This window comes from Dromiciops gliroides, chromosome 2 (assembly GCF_019393635.1).
Source record: "Dromiciops gliroides isolate mDroGli1 chromosome 2, mDroGli1.pri, whole genome shotgun sequence".
In the NCBI taxonomy this organism is placed as follows: domain Eukaryota; kingdom Metazoa; phylum Chordata; class Mammalia; order Microbiotheria; family Microbiotheriidae; genus Dromiciops; species Dromiciops gliroides.
The window spans coordinates 45,354,492-45,376,181 of NC_057862.1; the positions used below are offsets into that span (position 1 = coordinate 45,354,492).

A 21,690-nucleotide genomic window follows, 5' to 3' on the forward strand; every position below is an offset into this window, starting at 1 on the left:
GTTGGCCCGGGCGGCCCCCGGCGCCCCGGGCTGGGCGGCCCGAGGCACAGGAAGAAAGGCAACAACTTGAGAGCCCGGAGCCAACTTGGAGGTGGGGGCAGGGGAGCCGGGGCTTCCCAGAAGTGGCGTGGCGGGGCCGGGCCCGGCCTCTCCGCGGGCAGCGGGGCCGGAGCTGGAATGCATCTGTTTACATCTTCGCAGGCCGGCCGTGGGGGAGGGGGCGGGCACCCGGCCTCGGGAGGCTCACCTGCGCGGCCCGGCCAGCCCTGCTGGGAGCTCCGGGGGCTCTTCTTCCGGCCGAGGGGCTTCTTCCGTGCTCTTGGGGGAGGGGGGCATTCGGCCACAATTTAATCCTCCTCTGCTGTATAGCCTTTTTTTTTTTTAAAGAAATCCCGCGTTATTGTTTAGATTCAGACAATACTCCGATTGTAAGCTGGAAACCAAAGGGCTGCTCTCTGCATCTGGACTTCTTTGGCTGGTAACTTCTCTCGTGCAGTGAGCTTTGTTCAGGCTGGTCACCACCTCCCTTTGAAGCTTCCTTTCCTGTGGGTCAGATTGTATTTTGAGCTTCAGGAAATGAAGGGAAGTTTCCATTTGCTTGGAAACATTCTTAACACTTGATAAGCGGTTGAGGAAGAGGAATGAAACTGGAGCTTTAATTTAATTTTCTTTTTAAAAAATCGCTCAGTGTATAGAAACTAAAGGAAATTTCTGAGCATCACTTAACTAAGCCTCCTGCTTGGCCAAGTCGCTTGGTAAATTTTTTGCTTTGCTGACGGTGCAGCGTGGTGGAAAACCCACAATATCTTTCTGACTATTTCTGTTTCCTATCATATTGAAACATCTAATAACGACTGAAGACTTTGAAAATAGATTAAAACATTCAGTGATAGCGTCTCTACGATCCTAAAAGAAATGAAGAGTCTTAACTGATCACATTTTTAAGCCTTATTTTCACAGACACATGATATAACATTTGGAAAGCGAACGATGAGACCGAGACCATACTTTTTAATAAAGTACCAAAAATCTCAGACTTTGCAGAGGCAACTAATTGGCTACAATTGAAGCAGCACTGAATTTGGAGTCAGGACCTTGGCTTTCAGAGCTTAGCTCTTCTATTTTACTACTTGTGTGACCCTCAAGTCACTTAATCTTCCTGTGTCTCAGTCTTTGCATATATAAGAGGGGGGTGTGTGTGGGGGGGGGTGAGCCAGGTGACCTTTTAGCTCTAAATCCTATGATCCATAACTGAGTTCTAAAGGGAAACTAACATGGAAGTTATTTCCTGAACTTACAGTAATGCTGTAATTGGCTTTTCTGAATTTGAAAAATACAACTCTTTGGCCCCTGTAATTTGGACAGATTCTAGAATTGTGTTTGTTAAAGTAGTTCTAGTTCATTTGCATAGGGCTCAGAGCCCTTTGGGGAAACATTTCATTCAGCAGGATTGTGTTGCTGAAGATGCTTCGATGTGAAAATGGTGCTTGTCTCTGCCCTCAAGAAGCTTTTAAGTCAGACAAATTTGATAATTAAATTTAGAGTTGACATTTTTGACTACTATTGAGTACCTGCTCTGTATCAGGTATTTTAAGAGGCCAAAGGGGAAGATGCAAATAGAGACTAGTTCTTTGCTCTCTAGGAACTTAGATTCTCAGTGTGATGGTCACTAATTACACCAAAATGTGGCTGTTGCTCTTTAAATCTACTTTTAGATAGTTTTGAGGAGATAAAATGAATTCAGATTCTCAGAATGAACAGGGCCCACTGAATCAGTAGATGTTCAACCATTGAATGGCATGATGAAAATTTTCATGTCTGTGCTGCCATATTGGTTCAGATTTGAGGCAGCACCCCCCAAAATGAGATACTTAGGAATAAAATGTTATAGTAATAATACCTAGCATTTACTTGGTGAAATTATAGGCTAGTCAGGTTTTTGTACAAACCAGATTGAGGGGTGTGACATAGAAATGCAGCTTGTGTTTTTACCAAAATGGTAAAGTAAGCTTAAGGTTTCTTGTGGACATTTCACTAATTTAAACATAAAATTTCATGTGGATATTTAATTATTTCTATTGTCTGATAGTGAACTTATTTGCCCTAAACCTTGTCTTGAATAACTAACAATAATGGTTAGCATTTATATGGCACTTTAAGGTTTTCAAAGCACCTAACTCTCATTTCATCCTTACAATACCATGGGGGGGGGTAAGATGTTATTATTATCCCCATTTTACAGAAGAAGAAACTGAGGCAGAGGTTAAGTAACTTTCTCAGGGACACAGCTAGTAAACGTCTCAGAACTAGGACCCTTGTTATATATGATTTTAAATGTTTAGTGTTCTAGGGTTTTGTATATAGGAAACTGAGAATAACATGCCATCAGAGAATTAATGTTCAAGGTAAACATTTATCCTAAATCAGATTATATGCCTTCTATATCAGTAAGGTGTTTGTAAATCAACCACCAAATGACTTCCCCTTCTCTTCTTCCTTCCCCCCTAACAACTTTTCAAGTAAAATTTTAAGATATCTCTGACTTTTAAATCTATTTGAAGGCAAAAATAAGATCCAAAACCTAGTACAAGTTAAATTGGTATTTGGTCTCGAATTTCAAGTGCAACTTTTTTTTTGTGGGAAGGGGAAAGTATTAAATGGCCATTTTTTCATGACCAGCCACAAAAAGCCACTTTAGACATTTAGGTTCAGGAAACTGGTGTAGTGAAGCCGTGCAGTAGGCCTGACCCTAGGCTGGGCTGCAAGTCTTTAATTTGTATTCTTATTCATTGATGAGTTTTCTTTATGCCCTTCTTGTCTGGTTGCATCAGAGTTATCTCTTTTTTAGCCTTGCAGCCTCTTAAGAGGTCAGGGACTATCTGACTTGCTTTTTACACATATAAAGGTCTTTGAACTTTTAAAAAACAGTATCACTAAAGTCTACATTCCTGTGATTTAAGGTTAGTCTGTACTGTAACTTGTAAGAGTCTCTATTTTTAATTAAACTGACAACACAGCTGCTGCTTGTCATTCTGTACTCCATAATCTGAGTATGAAAGTTAGGGTTGTGGAATTCTGAGTCAGCTAAACCTTGACAGGCCCAATGATCCCCAAATTTTGAATAAAAATATAAACTACATAATTTGTGCTGTTTTTAGAGGATTGAAATATTGTTTTAATTAAAAAGTGTGTTTGCAAATAGGAATTTAGCAGTAGCAATTTCCTAATTGAAATTAATTTTTTAAACAGCATTGGCCATTTCACTATCTGTACTAGGCTATTTGCTGTTGGACAAATTGCTAAACACCATATATAGTTGCTGAAAAACTATTTACTTGATCCTCAGAGGCCATGTGTGTTTTGATAATCAGATGCAAACCCTTATTACTGTCTAACTTGTATTATTTTTAAACATTTTTTTGGAGTTGAAAGGGACATAAAACAGTTATTTTCAAGTATTAAATTTAAATGAAACAAAATAGCAGTTGTAGAAATTAAAATTATGGTTGGTGAAACTTTTAGAAGATGGTTAACTTTTCCCCTTGAAAATAACTAAAATTGAAGTTACATTTGTAGAAAGTTTGTCATCTCCATTGTTAACATCAGAAAATGCCAGTTTGTTGAGCATATTAAATTGAATTGAGCTCTGTACCAAGTTATAAGTTAATTAAGCTTTAACTTAAAAAATACATTTTCAAAATTCCATTTGGAATTTGTTGGTCACTGCTTTCAAGTACTTATCTCAGAGTCTTTCCTTAATCATAATTTTGATTGGAATGTTAAGAAAATGGTTTTTTTCCAAAATTATTGTATAAAGTAGAAATAATTTTTAAAAGTTAAATGTAAGGCAGAAACAATCTTCAGACAGTTTTAACTTTTAGAAATACGTAGCAAGGAGAGATTTGCTTGGCAGAGGTGACCCAACAATATTTAAATTGGGATTGGATAGTATTTTCAAGCAACAAAAGATTGTGCTATGAAATGAAAGGTTCTTGGTTTGGGGAGTCATGACCTCTTTTTCCAAGTAGAATTATGTTCATGTGTCTGTAAATCTCCTACACCATAGGTTCTAGTAACCATTGCCAGGGATTAAATGCATTAGCCACTACATTATTATATGATCCAGTACTTTATTGGGGGATTAAGTGAACTAGAGCAAAAGTACATGGCCTAACACAAACATCCAACTCAAGGGTATAAAAATAAAAGGTCAAGGACTGACTTTCAAATAATGCTGGTTAAAGAACATGAGAGTACTACATAGGTTTATGTAGGAGAAAGACTTGTCTTTGCTAACATGTATAGTAGTATTCGGCAACAGCATGACTGAAATGGCAAACAGCAGCATAAACTTCATTTGTCATTTATGTTTTGATGTACTTGTTCATCATGTGGTGTGGCTGGACCAAAAGCAGAAAGGTGAGGAGAAAGTAGAGATCATTGGTGAAGGGAATTGCTGGGAACTCTGGAAGGCTGATAAATCTAAGTGCCTTTGGCTTTTTAGAAAATTGTTAAAATACACAAAACGTAGTATGTGCATAGCCTGGTGCTTTTTGGTCATGTGCATTTCTTTCCCATTGTATTTCACATAGTGGTCACCTCTGCTTGTCCAGAAGTGTTTTGCTTTGAAGAAAGGTTATTAGCAGCATTAAAAGAGCAGTGTTTCTAACCTAATCAGGCCTTAGTGGGAACCAATGCACCAGTGCAGGTGGAAAAGCACCACTAATAAATTGTTAGGTGGGGGGGAAAGAAAGTTGGCTCACATTATGGTGCTTTGGAAATGCAATCACCTTGAGTTAGTGAAGGAAATCAGTCAACCAGTATTCTGGGTGGGTGTTGTGGGAGCTGGGAAAGGAGTATGCTGGGGGGGAGGGAGAAGATCTATTTACTTTGTTACATTTTTTTAAGACATCAGTTAATGGTAATCTGTGACCAAGTTCTAAGTGGTGTGGAATTAAATGAAGTAGGAACTAAGAAAAAGGAGACACACTGGGGTGTGCCATAATAATTGGAAAAGGTTTCATAAAGGAGTTAGACTGATAGGATTAGTGTTTTTAAAAGTACCCTGACAACAGTAAGGGGTTTTTTTTTTTTTGCTTTGCTTTGATTTGAGGAAGTATTGAGAGAATGAAGAATTCACTGACCCATCTCAGACGGCTGTGCTGGCCGCTTCAGTTATCTGTTCTGGTGGAGAAAACTTGGTTTGGATCATTTATTTTTGCCTTTGGAAAACATGTTGCGATCTACAAGCAAATTTCCATCCTTGGACTTTGCTGACTAAGACTAAATATAATTTGCAACTATAAACTCTGGGTTTCTCTAGTGACTTGCCCAACTTTATTCTCTGCTTGAATGCTTCCCGTTTGGTAACGTGGGAAGCTTGTTCATTCATAATGGGTTTCTATCCCACTGTTAGAAAATCCCTTTATATTAAGTAAGGCCTAGCTTATCTTACTTTAGCAGTGGTTCTTAACCTTTGGTAGTCTGTGAAACCTAAGGACACCCATGTCAGAATAATGCTTTTAAATGCATAGAATATGTAAGACAAGAAAGAAAGCCAATTATACTGAAATACATTTATCAAAACTTTATTTTAAACCAGTTTGTGAAGTCCTGAGTTAAGAACCCTTGACTTTGAGCCTCTATTCATGGATGGGTTCTGGTTCTGTCCTCTTTGGTGCCTAGGTCTAAATTTTGATGGTGTGACTTATATGAGGTTGAGCAGGTCTCAGATTCTTATTCTGTGCTATGAAAAGAAGACCTTAAATCTTCTCCCCAGGCCCAAGTCTTTCCCAATCCAGTCACTACGCCACCTTACCTCTCACCCCTCCTGTTTGTGTGTTAGTAACTGAAGGGCCCAGGACCCTGGCTCAGAAGAATACAGTTGGACTCACTGAGGACAAGCTAAAGACCTTTATTCCTCCAAGCCAATGGAAAAGACACTCACAGTATAAACCCTGTGGCTCTGTAAAGTGATCAGGTGACAGTTTCTTTGCGCTAGAGACATTTTGTACACACCAATCAGTTCAGAAGCCGTCTGGTCTGCCTGGTGAATGTAGTACTAAACTTGGGAGACAGACTGACTAGCTTTTCATCACACCTTCAATTCTTGATTCCCTTAACCTCTCAGCACTTCCTGATCTGTGAAACCACATCTATCCCTTAGTACCTACATCTGAGGGTTATTGTGACATTCAAAAGGCCACTTTTTTTTTTTTGAAAAGCACTTCTATCCATGTCAGGTATTATTTCATAGTTGAGCCAAAAGGAATGATTCCTTTAAAGATGACCGGGTGATATTTTTGGCATGATGAATTAAGGTGGAGAGGACACCTCATTTTCCAGATGAACTGGGAAAGATGCAACTCATTATATTATTGATCAGTTTTCCAGCAATTGTGTAAGTTTTCTTACTTGAAGTCTAGAGAGGGGCTTTCCAAGGACTTTGCTTTCTTTGGTTGCTTTGGTGCATTATCCATTGGGCCTTTGACTATCAAACAAAACAATACACTAGACACTGTTGGGGTCTATACGTTATTTCGCAAAAGTCTTAACTCAGTTTTAAGCTGTACAAGCCTTATTACCAAGATAAAAACTAGAACCACTGCCCTACAGGGATGTATATTCTTTCGTATCAGCTCTCACCCAGCAGGTGTTGAAGTCTCCATTAAAATGTCATACCAAATTTATGTTCTGTTTGGAGCTGAAATTTTCTTCTTTGACCCAGAGAGACCAACAGAGGATGGACTTCTTGTAGTTTGTCTTCCCAGATATTGGTTTAAAGTTGTTTGCCTTTACAATGTAGGTGGGATTGTATGTTATTCTCCTGGTTCTGCTCACTTCACTCAGAATCGGTTTATACATGTCTTCTTTGACACCATTATTTACAGCACAATAGTATTTCATCCCATTCATTTAATATAATTTGTTCAGCCACTCCCTAGTTGGTAGACACCCCTTCAGATTCCAATTTGCCACTGCAAAAAGTACTCGACAAACATTTAGTAAATACTTAATGTGTGGGCAGGCCACTGTTGAGCACTAAACAGACTAGCAGTGGATCTTTTAAAACAAAAATAAACATTTTAATTTAAAGTTTTGAGTTCCAAATTCTATCTCTTCCCTCCCTCTCCTTCCTGAGGTGGTAAGCAATCAGATATAGGTAATACATATAAAACAGTACCATATTAATCATTTTGTATAAGAAAACTTGAGGGGCAGCTAGGTGGCACAGTGGATAAAGCATTGCCCCTGGATTCAGGAGGACCTGAGTTCAAATCCGACCTCAGACACTTGACACTTACTAGCTGTGTGGCCCCAGGCAAGTCACTTAACCCTCATTGGGCCACCCCCAACCCCCCCAAAAAAAGAACTTGAATAAAAGGGGGAAAATGAAAGAAATTTAAAATAGCATGCTTTAGTCTGTGTTGAATGAGTATTAGTTCTTTCTTTGGAGGTGGATAGTATGCTTCATCAATAGTCCTTTGGGATTGTCTTGGATCGTTGTATTGCTGAGATTAGTTATATTATTCACAGTTCTTCAAACAATATTGCTGTCACTGTACAACGTTCTCCTGGTTCTGCTCACTTCACTAATATATCAGTTCATATAAGTCTTTCCAGGCCTTTCTGAAATCATCCTGTTTGTCATTTCTTATAGCACAATAATATTCCATCACAATACTATACCACAGCTTGTTTAACCATTCCTTAATTGATGGGCATTCTTTTGATTTCTAATTCTTAGCCTCCATAAAAAGAGTTGTTGTAAATATTTTTGTAAAAATAGGTCTTTTTCTCTTTTTGGGGAATGTCTTTGGGATATAAACCTGGCAGTGGTATTTGCTGGATCAAAGGGTATGCACAGTTCTATAGCCCTTTGGGCATAGTTCCAAATTGCTGTCCAGAAGGGTTGGATTTTTTCACAACTCCACCAACTATGGATTAGCTTCCCAGTTTTCCCACAAACCCCTCCAACATCTAACACTCTGATAGATGTGATACCTCAGAGTTGTTTTAATTTGCATTTCTCTAATCAGTAGTGATCTAGAACACTTTTCATATGACTATAGATAGCTTTGATTTCTTTTTCTGAAAACTGCCTGTTCATATCTTTTGACTATTTATTAATTGGGGAATGACTTGTATTTTTATAAATTTGACTCAGTTGTCTATATATTTGAGGAAAGAGGCCTTCATCAGAGATAACTTGTTTCAAAAATTATTTCCCAATTTTCTGCTTTCCTTATAATCTTGGTTATATTAGTTTTGTTTGTGTAGAAGTTTCTTAATTTTATATAATCAAAATTATCTATTTTACATTTTGTATTGCTCTCTTATCTTCTTTGGTCCTAAATTCTTCCTCTGTCCATAAATCTGACAGAAACCATTCCATGCTCTCCTAATTCGCTTATGGCATCACCTTTTATGTGTAAATCATGTGTCCATTTTGACCTTATTTTTAGTATATTGTGTGAGATGTTGGTCTATACCTAGTTTCTGACAGTGGATTTTTGACACAAAAAAAAGTTAATGGTCAGGAATTAAGCTTTGTTTCATAAAAATGCTGTTTTTATGCTGTTGAAGCTAACTGAAGGTCCTGGGTTCTAATTCTCTTGAGTAAACTTTGCCCACCAATGACTGCCATAAAAGATTTTTTACTTTTTTTGAGTCATCTCTAATCTGTTGTTTGGGGCATTTAGGCACCTTAAACTACCTCCATCTCCTCTTTGCTGGATAGCTTCTCTTCCCTTGCCCTAAGAGATGCCACACATTCCTTGCCTTCCTACTTCTGACCTCTCCTTTCCCATCTTTCATTGATTCCTTATCTTTTTCTCAGCCTAATGTTGGAGATCCCCCAAGAATGTGTCCTTGGTACTACTCTGTATACTTTTTCTGTTGATATCTTATTTCATTCTTATACTTCCCATAGAACTGTGCATCTTTCTAACCTAAATCTTTATCTCTTCCTGACTTCCACACTTAACTGGTCAAATATCACAGAGAATGTGCCAGCTCTATCTCCTTAACAGATCTGGCCTCCAATGCCAGAATAATCTTTCTTAAATAGAAATATGGTTATTCCTCTATTAATTTTGTGTTGCTTCTGGCATTCTTTCATCATTCTCCACCATCTGGCACAGCCTCAGGCTACCTTTCTAGCCATATCTCATTGCTTCTCAGGTCTGCCCCCCATATAGTAGGTTCTCATGCTGCACCTTGAGACGCATCTTTTTATCCAGAATGCTCATTTGCCCTTTTATTGTCAAATCCCTAACAGTCCTTTAAAATCCAATTCAAATGTGAACTCCTTTATGAAGCTTCTGCCTTTGGTTTCTTTCTCTTCCCTTACTTCATCCCTTCTCAAGCCTGATAAAGGTTTGAAACACTTTATTTTGTAATGCTCACTTAAGTTATTGAATAATGTGCTTAAATTGTCAACACCTATGTGTAATCTAAACATGATCTCTGCACTCAGTACCTAGCGTAGTGCTCTGTGTTTCATAGTAGGTATTTTAACAACAAAAAAAGCTTGTGACGATGGTTATTGTAGATGTAGAGCATGTATCCCTAAACGAACTCAACTATACTGCATAGGTGTGTTGTTAGGCACAAGAGGGAGACAGTGCCAGTTTTGGTGATGAGTGTTAATCCATTACTACTGGAAATGTATAACTGTTCTTCATCCTAATGTACAAAGGATAACATGTGATAGCTCTGGATTTTTCATACTTTAAAAAAAAAAACATGGAATATCTCCCTCCCCATGTTTTTGCTTACATCCAAAGAGTAACTTCAACATCTTATGTGTTAGAAAGGATCTGGAGATCATAGTCACTCCTATTCCTGAATACAACATTACTGGTGTCATTTTAGAAGAGTGACTGACATAGAACTTGCCATTCCATTTTGGGACAGCTGTAATTATACTTTGTAACATTAAGACAGAGTCTGCTTCCCTTTAAAAGGCTATTCAATTTGTTCTTCTGTTTTCTGGCCTGGAGGTATCCAGGTCACAGTCCACAAAATTCCAAGTGTGGCCTGAACCAGATTTAGATGCACTTGGGAAATGTTTAACAAATAAAAATGCCACATAATATACATAATATTAATTTGTATTTTTCTAAATCAATATGTAGCCTACAGGGATCTATTTCTATTTGATTTTGATGCCACTGTTCTGGCCTATACAGAACAAATCTCTTTCTTTATATATGACAGTTACTTGAATAGCTGTAGAGACCAGACCCTCCATACTGCTCACCCACATCCATTCTAACCCATGAACAAAAAAGTCCCCTAACCCTGCTACTTTTCTAAGAAGTAGTTATATCAATCACTATCATTTATTAAGTGTGGAATACTTGCCAGGCACGGGTTTTGTTTTGTTTTGTTTGGGGGTTTTTTGTTTGTTTTTTGAGGCAACTGGGGTTAAGTGACTTGCCCAGAGTCAGGAAGCTAGTAAGTGTTAAGTGTCTGGGGTCCTATTTGAACTCAGGTCCTCCTGACTCCAGGGCCTGTGCTCTATCCACTGCGCCACCTAGCTGCCCCCAGGCACTGTTTTTAGCATTAGAAGAAGACAAAACTGCCCCTACCCTCAGGGAGCTTGCATTCTGCTGCAGGGCGCAGTCTGTTTTTCAATTGACTTTTCTTTTCATGGCCTTAATTTATTTTGTAGAGTTCTTTGTAGAACTATACAAAAGCTGAACTGTTGTTTCAGCTTTTTGGAGATTGTTGGTCCAGGACTCACATTAGTTTTTTAAAATTGACATCTGTTTCAGAGAGAAGATTGGGATCCTTGAGAGAACTATGCAATTTCTCAAAGGCAATCTTCTCCTGTTTAACTCTGGGCATTTGTAGTTTTCTAAGACACAAATGAAAGAGTCTCTCTTATATGTCATAGTCTGGACAGTAGGCTTCCATCATCCACTTCAGCTTTCTTGTATAGGAAAGCCAAATTCTTTGGAGTGATTATAAGGCTCATTTTAGGACGCTCTGCAGTGTTTAGGGCTTGAATTTATCAGCACAATGTCATCCACAAACAATCATCTGGAAGACTTTAGGGAATCCTTGCTTTTCAACTGGGACTCCTCATTGGATCTCTAACAGGCTAATATTCTGGCAAGCATGTGTCTGTTTTTTTATGCCTGCCTGGGCATTAATGGTAAGAGGAGTCATAGAACAATGTTATCTTTTTCGAGGACTTTTGTTTGGGATATATACCATGGAAATACCATGTTGGAGAAGAACCTGTTATAGAGATGGAGATATTTTGTTCTAACAAATCAAATGCCTTGGGGGGGGGTAATGGGAGTTAAGTGACTTGCCCAGGGTCACACTGCTAGTAAGTGTCAAGTGTCTGAGGCTGGATTTGAACTCAGGTCCTCCTGAATCCAGGGCCAGTGCTTTATCCACTGCACCACCTAGCTGCCTCCCTCAAATGCTTTTTATAGTTAGCATATAGTAGGTTTTTTGTTCTGTATCTTTTGGTCAATTGTGATTGCTTTCTCACATTTTTTTTTTAATAGCTTGAAAGTAGACAAGGATTGGATAATTATACTTGTTCTTAATCATCTTTTAAAACTGTGTGGTATAGTAGTACTAGTCGTCGTCTGAGAAATTTTTAGTATCTTCACCCAGGTACGTTGAGAATAATTGATAAAATACCCTTAAAATTATCCCTACAGGGTTATGGGAAGGTAGAATTAAGATAATGCATTGATGATGGAGCTCTGAATCAGTCCAACCATTTTGGAAAGTAATTTTCAAGTAAGCAAAATACCCGTTGATCCAGAGATTTCACAACTAGCCTTATACTCCAAGGAGATCACTGAAAGAAAATCCAGTAATACACTAACATATTTATAGAAGTGCTTTTTTGTGTGACATCAAAGAATTGGAAACCATTCAGTGAGAATTGGAAACCATTAAGTGATGGATGCCTACCAACTAGAGACTAGTGGTATATGAATGTGATGGAATATTATTGTGCTGTAAGGAATGACTAATTTCTATCAGTACAGAGAAACATGAAAGATTTATATGATCTGATACAAAGTTAAGTAAGTAGCCAAGTAAAACAACATATGCAACAACGACTGTAACAACAAAAATAGAATATTTTTTAAAATTTTTAGTGCGTTGATTGGTTTTACTGATTTTTCTTTTCTTTTAAAAAAAGTGTTATTATGGGATGGTTCTCTGGGAGGGGATAGGAAGAGGAAGACAGGCCAAAATTCTGGTGGCTTTTAAAAAGCAAGAGATAACAATAAAAATTTTATTTTAAAAACAATTGTCCATTCCAGCATTCCAGTTGTGTGGTTCCAGTCAGCAGTTTTTTCCTTTTGCTTTCTTCACTACTATTTCTACAGAGATTCCTGGGGTTAGTGGATAGGTTTCAGGGAAACTGTTAACTGTTTTATAAAAAATTGAGTATAATTGGTTTCCTCTTGCAAGGATATGTGTTTTGTGCATTTAAAGGATGTTCTAAGAAGGGATCCATGTTTTGCCAGATGGCTCAAGGGGGTGTACTGTCACACAAAAATTGAGTCCCTGCTGTAGAAGCACATCTCCAGGGCATTGTTAAAATCCAGATGTGACTACACCCAAAAAGGCTAGTCAGCTGTGCATGGTGAAATACCAGAACTAGGACTTTGCCCCCAAAGAAATCAAAGAGGAAGGGGGTCCATATGTACAAAACTAGTTATGGTAGTTCTTTTTGTGGTAACAAAGAATTGGGAACAGAGGGAGGTACCCTTCAACAGAGAAATAGCTGAACAAGACTTGGTATATGAATATTGTTATACCTGAAGAAATGATGATGGAGATGGTTTCAGAGAAAGCTGCGAAGATTTGTATGAACTGATTCAAAGTAAAGTGAGCTGAGCTGGAAGATCATTTTATATAGTAATAACAATACAACTTCGAAAGACTTGATAACTGATCAGCACAAGGACTTCTGATGAAACATGCTATCAGATGCAGAGCCAATGGACTCAGAACAGATAGAAGTGGGAGAGGAAGAGAATTTGGAACTAAAAATAAAATTGAATTAAAAAAAAAACTTTAAAAATTGGATGCAGTGGCTTCATTTAACTTTGACAATGAGAAAGTTCATTATAAAAATTCCTGAAGGTCTTTTCTAATTTTCTGTCTGTGTTATTTTTTCTAGTTTCATTTTTAAATGCCTGCTAGATAATTTTGCTTATTTCTTTATGAGGCAGTGGTGATCATATTCCTACCATCCTTGTGTGAATAGTTTTCCAAACTGGTCTTGCCCTTGACTGTCTTATCTTTCCTCTTAAGAAATAGAACAAACATTTCCAGATTATGGTCATTTTTAGGCTCATTTTCATTAGTTGGCAAGGGATTTACATCATTCAAGTCTTTTCCCTCTGTTTGCTATTCTTCAGCATCAATAACTTATTTAAGTGAGTTTGGACTGGTTAAAATTGTATGCCATCATTTTTCTCATTTTTTCATTCTTGTTTAAAAATTAGAATTTTTCTCATTTTTATTTTTGTCTCTACACAACTGATTGAAAAATCTATTGAATTTTTTACTGTTAAAATATCTTTTTTTGTGATCCTTGGTTTTCTCCATGTTTGAGGCCTTCAGATAATCATAAAACTTTGTGTGATCCTCGAATTTTTAAAAACTTTTCTCATTTTGGGGCTAGGTGATAGAACACTTAGTAGCTGTGTGACCCTGGGCAAGTCACTTAACCCCAATTGCCTCACCCAAAAAAAAAAAACAACCCTTTTCTCATTTCTTGCTACTCTGAGTGTGTTTAATTGCTTTCCTCCCATTTTTCCCACTACTGCTCTTTGTGAGAAGGTCCCAACAGATAATATCTAGTTAAGTGCTAATGGAATTTAAAAGTTCTTGCCCTTAAGCTTATTATACTATTCTAGTAAAAGATAAAACACATAATTTTTATAAAATGGATGAAAGGGTATAAAATTGTTGAAGTTCATGAAAGCACCAAAAATTAGTTTAAGGGGTGGAACAGCTTATCATTCTGACTAGGGAAATCAAAGAATGTTTCATATAGAAATTAACATTTGAACTGGTCCTTGAACAAGATATGTAGGTTGCCAGTAGATAGAGATTGGGAGGGAAAAATTATCCTAGATTTGGGGGAAATGCAGGACAGATTCTGGCAATTTTGAGTAGTAGACTAGTTTAATCTGGATTGTGAACTATGAGAAAAGGTGGGAGTATGGTGCCAAATTATGGAAGGATTTCAGTGCCAAGTTAATAACTGACATGTATTCAGTTCTGACATATGCAAAGATTATCTCATTTGATCCTCAAAATAACCTGGTTATGGCATTATATGTTACATCCTTGTTTTTAGTTGAGGACACAAAAGGTTAATTGTAATGACTGGTATTTGCCTAGTACTAAAGGGTTTTACACAGTCCTTTTGATTTATAGTTGCTATTATGTTCTGCACTTTAATACACTGTTAATGCTTGTTCATTGTTAACATAACTAGAAAGTGTCAGGGGTGGTAAGTGAACTAGATCTCTTCTGACTCCTGTGTCCAAAGCATTTTTTACCACATCGTGATGTCCCTCAAGGAATTTATTAGGCAAGTAGTAGGGAGCTGGCAAAGGGCATTTAAAAAGTGAATGAAGCACCTACTATGTGCCAGGTACTGTGCTAGATACTGGGGTTACAAATACAAAGTATGAAACAGTTTATTTTGAAGATGAATTGAAAAAAAGGAAATTTAGTAGGAAAGAAAGATGGTTTTTAGGATAACAGCATATTCTCATACCATTTTGGCACATTTTATGACCTGTTATATAAAAAGTCCTTTGCTGGGAGGAATGATTTTTGAATTTCTTTGACTTTGGCATGCAACTGTCATCTATATTTCATCTGAATGTCTTGATTGACACAGGCTTTAATAACTTTTTGTCCAGGTCACAAGAAGCAGGCAAGATGTTGAATTGTGTTGCTCAATTGATAGTTGCTGAATTTTCATCTGACTGACTGGTCATGGTGGCATTGTTGCATAACAATATCTACTGTACTGATTGATACCTCATTGTTATTTACAGTTTGGGTTCTTTGTCCCACTAGGAGGTCAGAGGTGCCTTTTAGTTTCATTCATATATTTGCTTTTATGGTATGTGGTTTTGGTAGTGAAAAGTAAACTAGAAATAGCACCACTGTTCATTGTTAAAGTACTATGAATCCTCTAATTTCCCACTACTTAATGATATCAGCAAAATGCCACTATTTGGATCTTGAGTTTTTCTGTGTTTGACTCCATTATATGAGTAAGCTTGTTTGAGTAATGTAATAACAAGTAATAATGGAGGAGCTTGTTGAGCAGGGATAAATTTTTGTCTTTCATTCTCATGCTCCATTATATATTTTGGTATTACCACTTTGCAACTCGCCATGTTGTTTTTTGTCAAATATTGACAACCACCACAGGAATTTGTCCAGATTCTTGTAAAATCTTTTCTACCTTATTCTTTCTTGTGATGAGTATAAAGGATTATTTGTCATTTAAATGACTTTTGGTTTTGTTTTTGTTTTTTAGTGAGGCAATTGGGGTTAAGTGACTTGCCCAGGGTCACACAGCTAGTAAGTGTTAAGTGTCTGAGGCTGGATTTGAACTCAGGTACCCCTGACTCCAGGGCCGGTGCTCTATCCACTGCGCCACCTAGCTGCCCCTAAATGACTTTTTAAAAAAATTTACACTACTTAGGTGAAAGAAGAAAAGACAATGGAGTAAAGGGAAGTCTCCTGTCCTGTGCTTTTATCTGCTACAAAAGAAATCTGTTTTATCAAACTGCTCTCTAGCAGTAGTATTCTTGAGTAGTTGTCTTTACCTAATCAAGACACAACTTTAAGAATGAATTTTGTATTACTTATTTTACATAAAACCAGAAAAACTTTTCATTTTCTGTGTGTGTGTGTGTGTGTGTGTGAGAGAGAGAGAGAGAGAGAGAGAGAGAGAGAGAGAGAGAGAGAGAGAGAGAGAGAGAGAGATTGACTGTAGTAGGGACTTAAGGGAAAAAAATAAAATGGAGTACTGAATCTGGGAAATAAAAATGCACAGTACCAGGAGTAGTATACTAGCCTCTTGGCAAGTTAAGTGAAACAATAACATAACCTGTTTTCCAGATAACCTGTCTAGTCCCCTTTCATAGTGGAGCCATGACCCGATAAACCACTTTCTAGTGGCAACATTTAAGAGTCATTTAGTGCTCATTTAGAAAGATGCACATCTATTAGTGGACAATTGCCTGGCCTTCACAGTTGATAGAAACTATAGCAATCAAAGGAATAATTAGGTAGTTTTTCCCTATCACTTGAAGCATAACTAGATGCCTGGAAACACATTTTTGGCCATGCTTGCAAGTTCCCTATGAAACAAAGGCATTTCCTTCATCTGAAAAGAATCAATTCTGCTTCAAATTCATTTCAGTCTAGTAAACTTTTTTATTAAGGCCACTGGATTATCTGATTCATCGTTCTTTTAGAATAACTACTGAGCACTTGGGTAGGAATTGATTTACCTACCCGAAGAATAAAGGACAGAAGTCTTTTCTATGTGTTAAGAAGAATTTTAATATAGTAAACTCTCAAGTCATATTAAAGTGTGATGATCATTTGGATAAGATTTAGTCCTTATTTTACTTTGCTTTATAAATCTTTGCTTCATATGTAATACAAAGTAGCAATATTAAAAGAAATTCCAGGAGGAATGCTTATGATACTGTTTTCAAACACCTTCAATACCATAGAAGAATCCATTTATAGTAAACTATTATCCAACATGCTATTATATTAACTGGAACTTTCTATTAACCAGCACAATGATTGATGTTAATAATGACCCTGAGGCACTGCAAGATCCTGAAGTGCCTTCTGAATCATCAAGGGAAATGGAGTTACCTTCAGTATAGCTTTAGTGTAAGTATTTTATTGCATATTTTTTGAACACTGACAGTCCGTATGTGGTGTAGAGGCTAATTGTTAAAATATTTGACTTGAACAAATACTTTACTAACCATGCTGGATAAGAGTTTACTGTATATAGAAACAACTGGTGTGCAAATTATATAAGTCATTATAATGTAGGGCATTGTTTACAAAGACACATAAAGAAGAAAGCTTAAGATATGATCAATTAGGGGAGAATTGTAGAGCCATAGACTACAGAAAGAGAGATCTAGGTTTTCTAGGTATAGAATATTGGAGAATGAAGTAGCACATTCTTGGGGGTCAGAAATTTGTGGAGTAATTTTGGACCTTGAAAGCCAGCCAGAAAGGATTCTTCATCAGTGGATACTGATGTGATACTGGTGGATCATTGGGTCTGAGAATTCTGTGGCATGAGACGTGAACTACTAAGCAAGAAGTTTTGTTAAGCCATGCCAAGCTGTACTCTGGACTAAGCATAGATTACCTACCTTCCTACATCTGTGTATAGTTCATCATACTAAAGTAGACTGAATTAACCCTACACATATTCCCTAGAGGTGTGCTATGATATCCTGGGAAATGTTCTTATATTCTGAACTAAAGAATTTCCTGTGGAAAACAAGTTCTTCAGCTCCTCATAGACAGTACATGAACTTGGATTACATACCCCAAAGCTTCCTTTGTCACTGCTGCAAGTATTGGGATGAAAAGTAGATTACCCCCAAATGCCATGCATTCTGGTAGGAAGTTACTGTTTCATCACTGTTAATCCTCTATGATACTGAGCTGAATTAAACATTGGAATTACCATTATGTTTTCAATGAAACCAGAATTGTGGAAAAACTCATCTTTTAATAACATTTCTTCCTGTGTTAGTCATGGTTGTAAATTATGAGACATTGCTATCTCAGCATTGATATTAACCTAAAGGGGCAAAAGATAGGTGGATTGTGTACATGAATAGACTGAAATATGTTATCAGCAATTTTCATTCAGGAAATGCATAAAAAACATTATCAGCACCGGCCCTGGAGTCAGGAGTACCTGAGTTCAAATACAGCTTCAGAGACTTAATACTTACTGTGTGACCCTGGACAAGTCACTTAACCCCAATTGCCTCACTTAAAAAAAAAAAACAAACATTATCAGGTCTATGTATTACTGAAAAGTGAGCCAAATAGTGAAAACTGTCAGACAATAAATGCACAACCCAATTCAGTACATATATTAATGTTTCACTGGGCCTCTTCTCCAGCATATTGAGTAGATACTCTGTTGGATGTAGGGAGAAGTTGGCAAAAATTACAAAATGGGGTGTATGGAACATTCCATGGAAAACAGTGAATGAAGTAGTTTAAAGCACTTAAACTTAGGTAAGATTTGAATTAAGCAGATATACTTCATCTGAATCTAGCCTCAGCTAACACCCCCAACCCCCACCTTCTCCTTGTGGCTGGTATACCTGCTACTTCCCTCCTTCTCTGGGTAACCTGGGTCCTACCTTAGTTCAGAATCTGAGATGTCATAAGTTATGACTGATCCTGAGAGTTTTCCTTAGAGATTGCTCTTAGTCATCATAAAAAGTTGTGAAAGTCCCATCCAGATCCCATGAGGCTTTGCATTAAGGGGAGCAAATTGTGGAGGCAGAACAGCATTCCATTACTACTAGAACCTGGATTTTCCTATCAAATTCTCCTTACAGTCCCCCTGATTCATTTGCCAAGCCTTTGGTCTTTTCCTTCTTCTCCATTCCCAATCCCTCAGTCTAATTAAAATGTCCAGATGGCTTGAGTTGCTTTCTAATCTATATCCTAGTCCTCTTCTTCCCTCAGGTCCACTACTTAATGTCAGATTAAACTTCTTTTGCACAGCTCTTAGCTTCTACTGAAATTCATTAGTGACTCCCTAATTCTGAATTCACCCTCGCATTCAAGCCCCCAGTACGCTGGCACAACCAGCCTTTCAGCTTGATCTGCATTCACAAGTACCTCTAGACTGCTTACTTTTTGGCTCAGCCAGAGTTTAAGAAATATACTTAGACTTGGCCTGAGGATCTAAAGATTAACGATCACTAGACTGTTTACATTTTTTGACATTTAAGTTCAGAATTTTAAAAATGAACATTTCTGAATATACAGCAGAACACAGAGGATTGTCTAATGTAAAGAATTAATTGTTATTTGAGGTTTTTATGCCTCAGCGAGCACTGGCCTGGGGCTCTGCAAACCGCATGGTGCTCCACCCACTGGTTGTAGCCGTTGCCAGGGCTCTGGCACCTCATGTCATCACCACTCGCCAACGCCTACATGGGCCTGGCAAAATGATAATGATTGGAAGCCTAGTGAGGGCAGTCATGTGACCGTCAGTGGCCATCCCATTGGCTGGGGCTGTGTGGGGGTTTCTAGGTTTGGGGGAGGAGAATTGGGCATTCGAGGTGGGAGCTGGAAAGCGACAGGCGTTCTGCTGCGTATTTTCAGCTGATTCCTGGGCGGCGGTATTTTTCAGGTATTATAATTTCCCTTTCCCTTGATCCTACTGATCCTGTTTGTGTGTGTGTGTTTTTTTTTAAGTTTGTTCTTGTTAAAATAAATCTTGTTCTGTTTTGAGGGAGGCTGCTGGTCTCCTTCCTTGCCCCAATATTGCAGGGAGCGGCTTAGCTAGCACTCCCCAATTAAAAATTGGTCTCCACACTAAGCTGTGAATATCCATTTCAAACCATTAATGATAAATTCTACCTTTTACATTGAAAACTTTGTATTGTGCTTCTTTTTGAACTTATGTGAATTTTTTAAAGTTTCCACAACACTGAGATTCATCGCTATCACTAAGCCCCCTCCCCGCCTTTCTTTTGTCGTCGTCGTCGTCGTTGGGCATTGAGGGTTAAGTGACTTTCCCAGGGTCATATACAGCTAGTAAGTGTTAAGTGTTTGAGGCCGGATTTGAATTTAGGTCCTCCTGAATCCCAGGGTCAGTGCTTTATCTACTGCTCCACCTAGCTGCCCCCTCTTCCCCTCCCCTTTTTTTTAAAGAGGGGGTAAACCCTTGTAACAAGTATAGTTGAACAAAACAAATTCACACTGTAGCCATGTCCAAAAAAGATACATAATATCTTTCTCAGGAGGTGGCTAACATGTTTCATAATGGATGATATGGCCATATCGTTGACCATTGCTTTGATTATAGTTCTTAAGTATTTCTGAGTTGTTGTTGCTTTACAATGTCCTTATATAAATTGTTCTCCCAGATCTGCTTGCTTACATCTGCATCACTTCTTTCTTACCAGGATTTTCTGAAATTCTTTCATCATTTCTCATGGTGCAGTGCATTCAAATACTGCAATTTGTTCAGCCATTCTCAACTGATGGGCATACTAATTCTTTATTTTCCCTTCCCTCCATCTCCCACTTTTCATTTTAATTCCATTTCAGAATCAGAAAACTTACCTTCTTTTGATTATTTTCTTCCCTGTATTATCCTCCCTATAAACTCTTGCCCCATTCTTTCATTCTTAATTGTTTCCCTTTTGAGTTTGATGAATGTTTTTACCAGACTCTGTGTCTGTGTGGCTTCGTAAGTAATTAAGTAAACACCTCCTTTGTCTAGTTCAACCAAATAATTACTGGAAGCTTTCCCCCAGCCCCTCTTAATTCTAGTACCTTCTCTCTGTTAATTGTTTTCTTTTTATCTTGTAGATAGCTTACTTTGTATATATTTGCTTGAATGTTGTCTAAAGCCATTAGACTGTTAAGGTCCTTGAGAGCAGGGACCATCATTTGTCTCTTTTAATATCCTCAGAACTAGAGTGCCTGGCACATAGTAGGTGCTTAATAATGTTTGTTGATTGATTGATTTGAACAGGAGTAAGCTTCATCTGATGATTCCTTGTATCCTTTTCTCCATTTGGTATGTTCTTTTTCTCACTCTTCAATTAGAGAATGAAAAAAGTCCACTCTTCATGTCTTCTACAGTAGTATATTTCTCTTTTTATCCTCCCTTCTTGAAACCCTCAGAACATCCATTCCACCTTTTCACAGGTACCCTTTGAAGACATTAAGGCTCTAAAAGGTTATTTGTTGTTCTGTTAGAATTTTAGCACTGCATTATCATACAGACCCCTCCAATTAAGTAAATTGGCCTTTCTAGGTTTCTTTGGAACTCTTGTGTTTTGTATTTCAAAGTTCCTAATTGGCTCAGGTCTTTTTATCAGAAATACTTAAAAATCCCTTTTCTATTAAAGATATATTTGTTTCCCCCTATATAATATTTTTTGCTGGGTAAATCATTACATGCTTATAAAAATCCCTATCTTTTTTCCTTTTGGAATACTGTATTCCAAGGTGTCTACTCATTTATTGTAGAATCTGCATCTCCTGTGATCCTGACTACAGTTCCTTGACACTTTTAACTGCTTCTTCATGGATACTTTTAGTATTTTTTCTTTTGACATTGGAGCTTCAAATTTTAGCCATGGCATTCCTATTTTTTCTTTGGATTTCTTCCAGGAGGTGGCTGGTAGATTCTATTTTCACCATGTCTTCAGGTTCTAATAGATCTGGGCAGTTTTCATTTGTGATTTTCTGAAATTGTCTAGGTGAAGTTGACCTTCCTTCTTTCCTTGACCTATTTTCTAAGTCAGTTCCTTTTTTATATCAGATATCTTACATTTTCTTCTCTCTTTTTGCAGTATTTTAATTTTATTCTGAAATTTCTTGCTTTTTTCATGGAGTTGTTGATTT

The 21,690-nt window shown here is 37.5% G+C and overlaps 1 protein-coding gene across 1 annotated transcript in view; it reads left to right on the forward strand.

Annotated features, from left to right (window-relative positions):
• The window catches only part of ARIH1 (ariadne RBR E3 ubiquitin protein ligase 1), a 91,991-nt gene that overhangs the window by 801 nt on the left and 69,500 nt on the right, over window positions 1-21,690 (forward strand). The window lies entirely within an intron of this gene.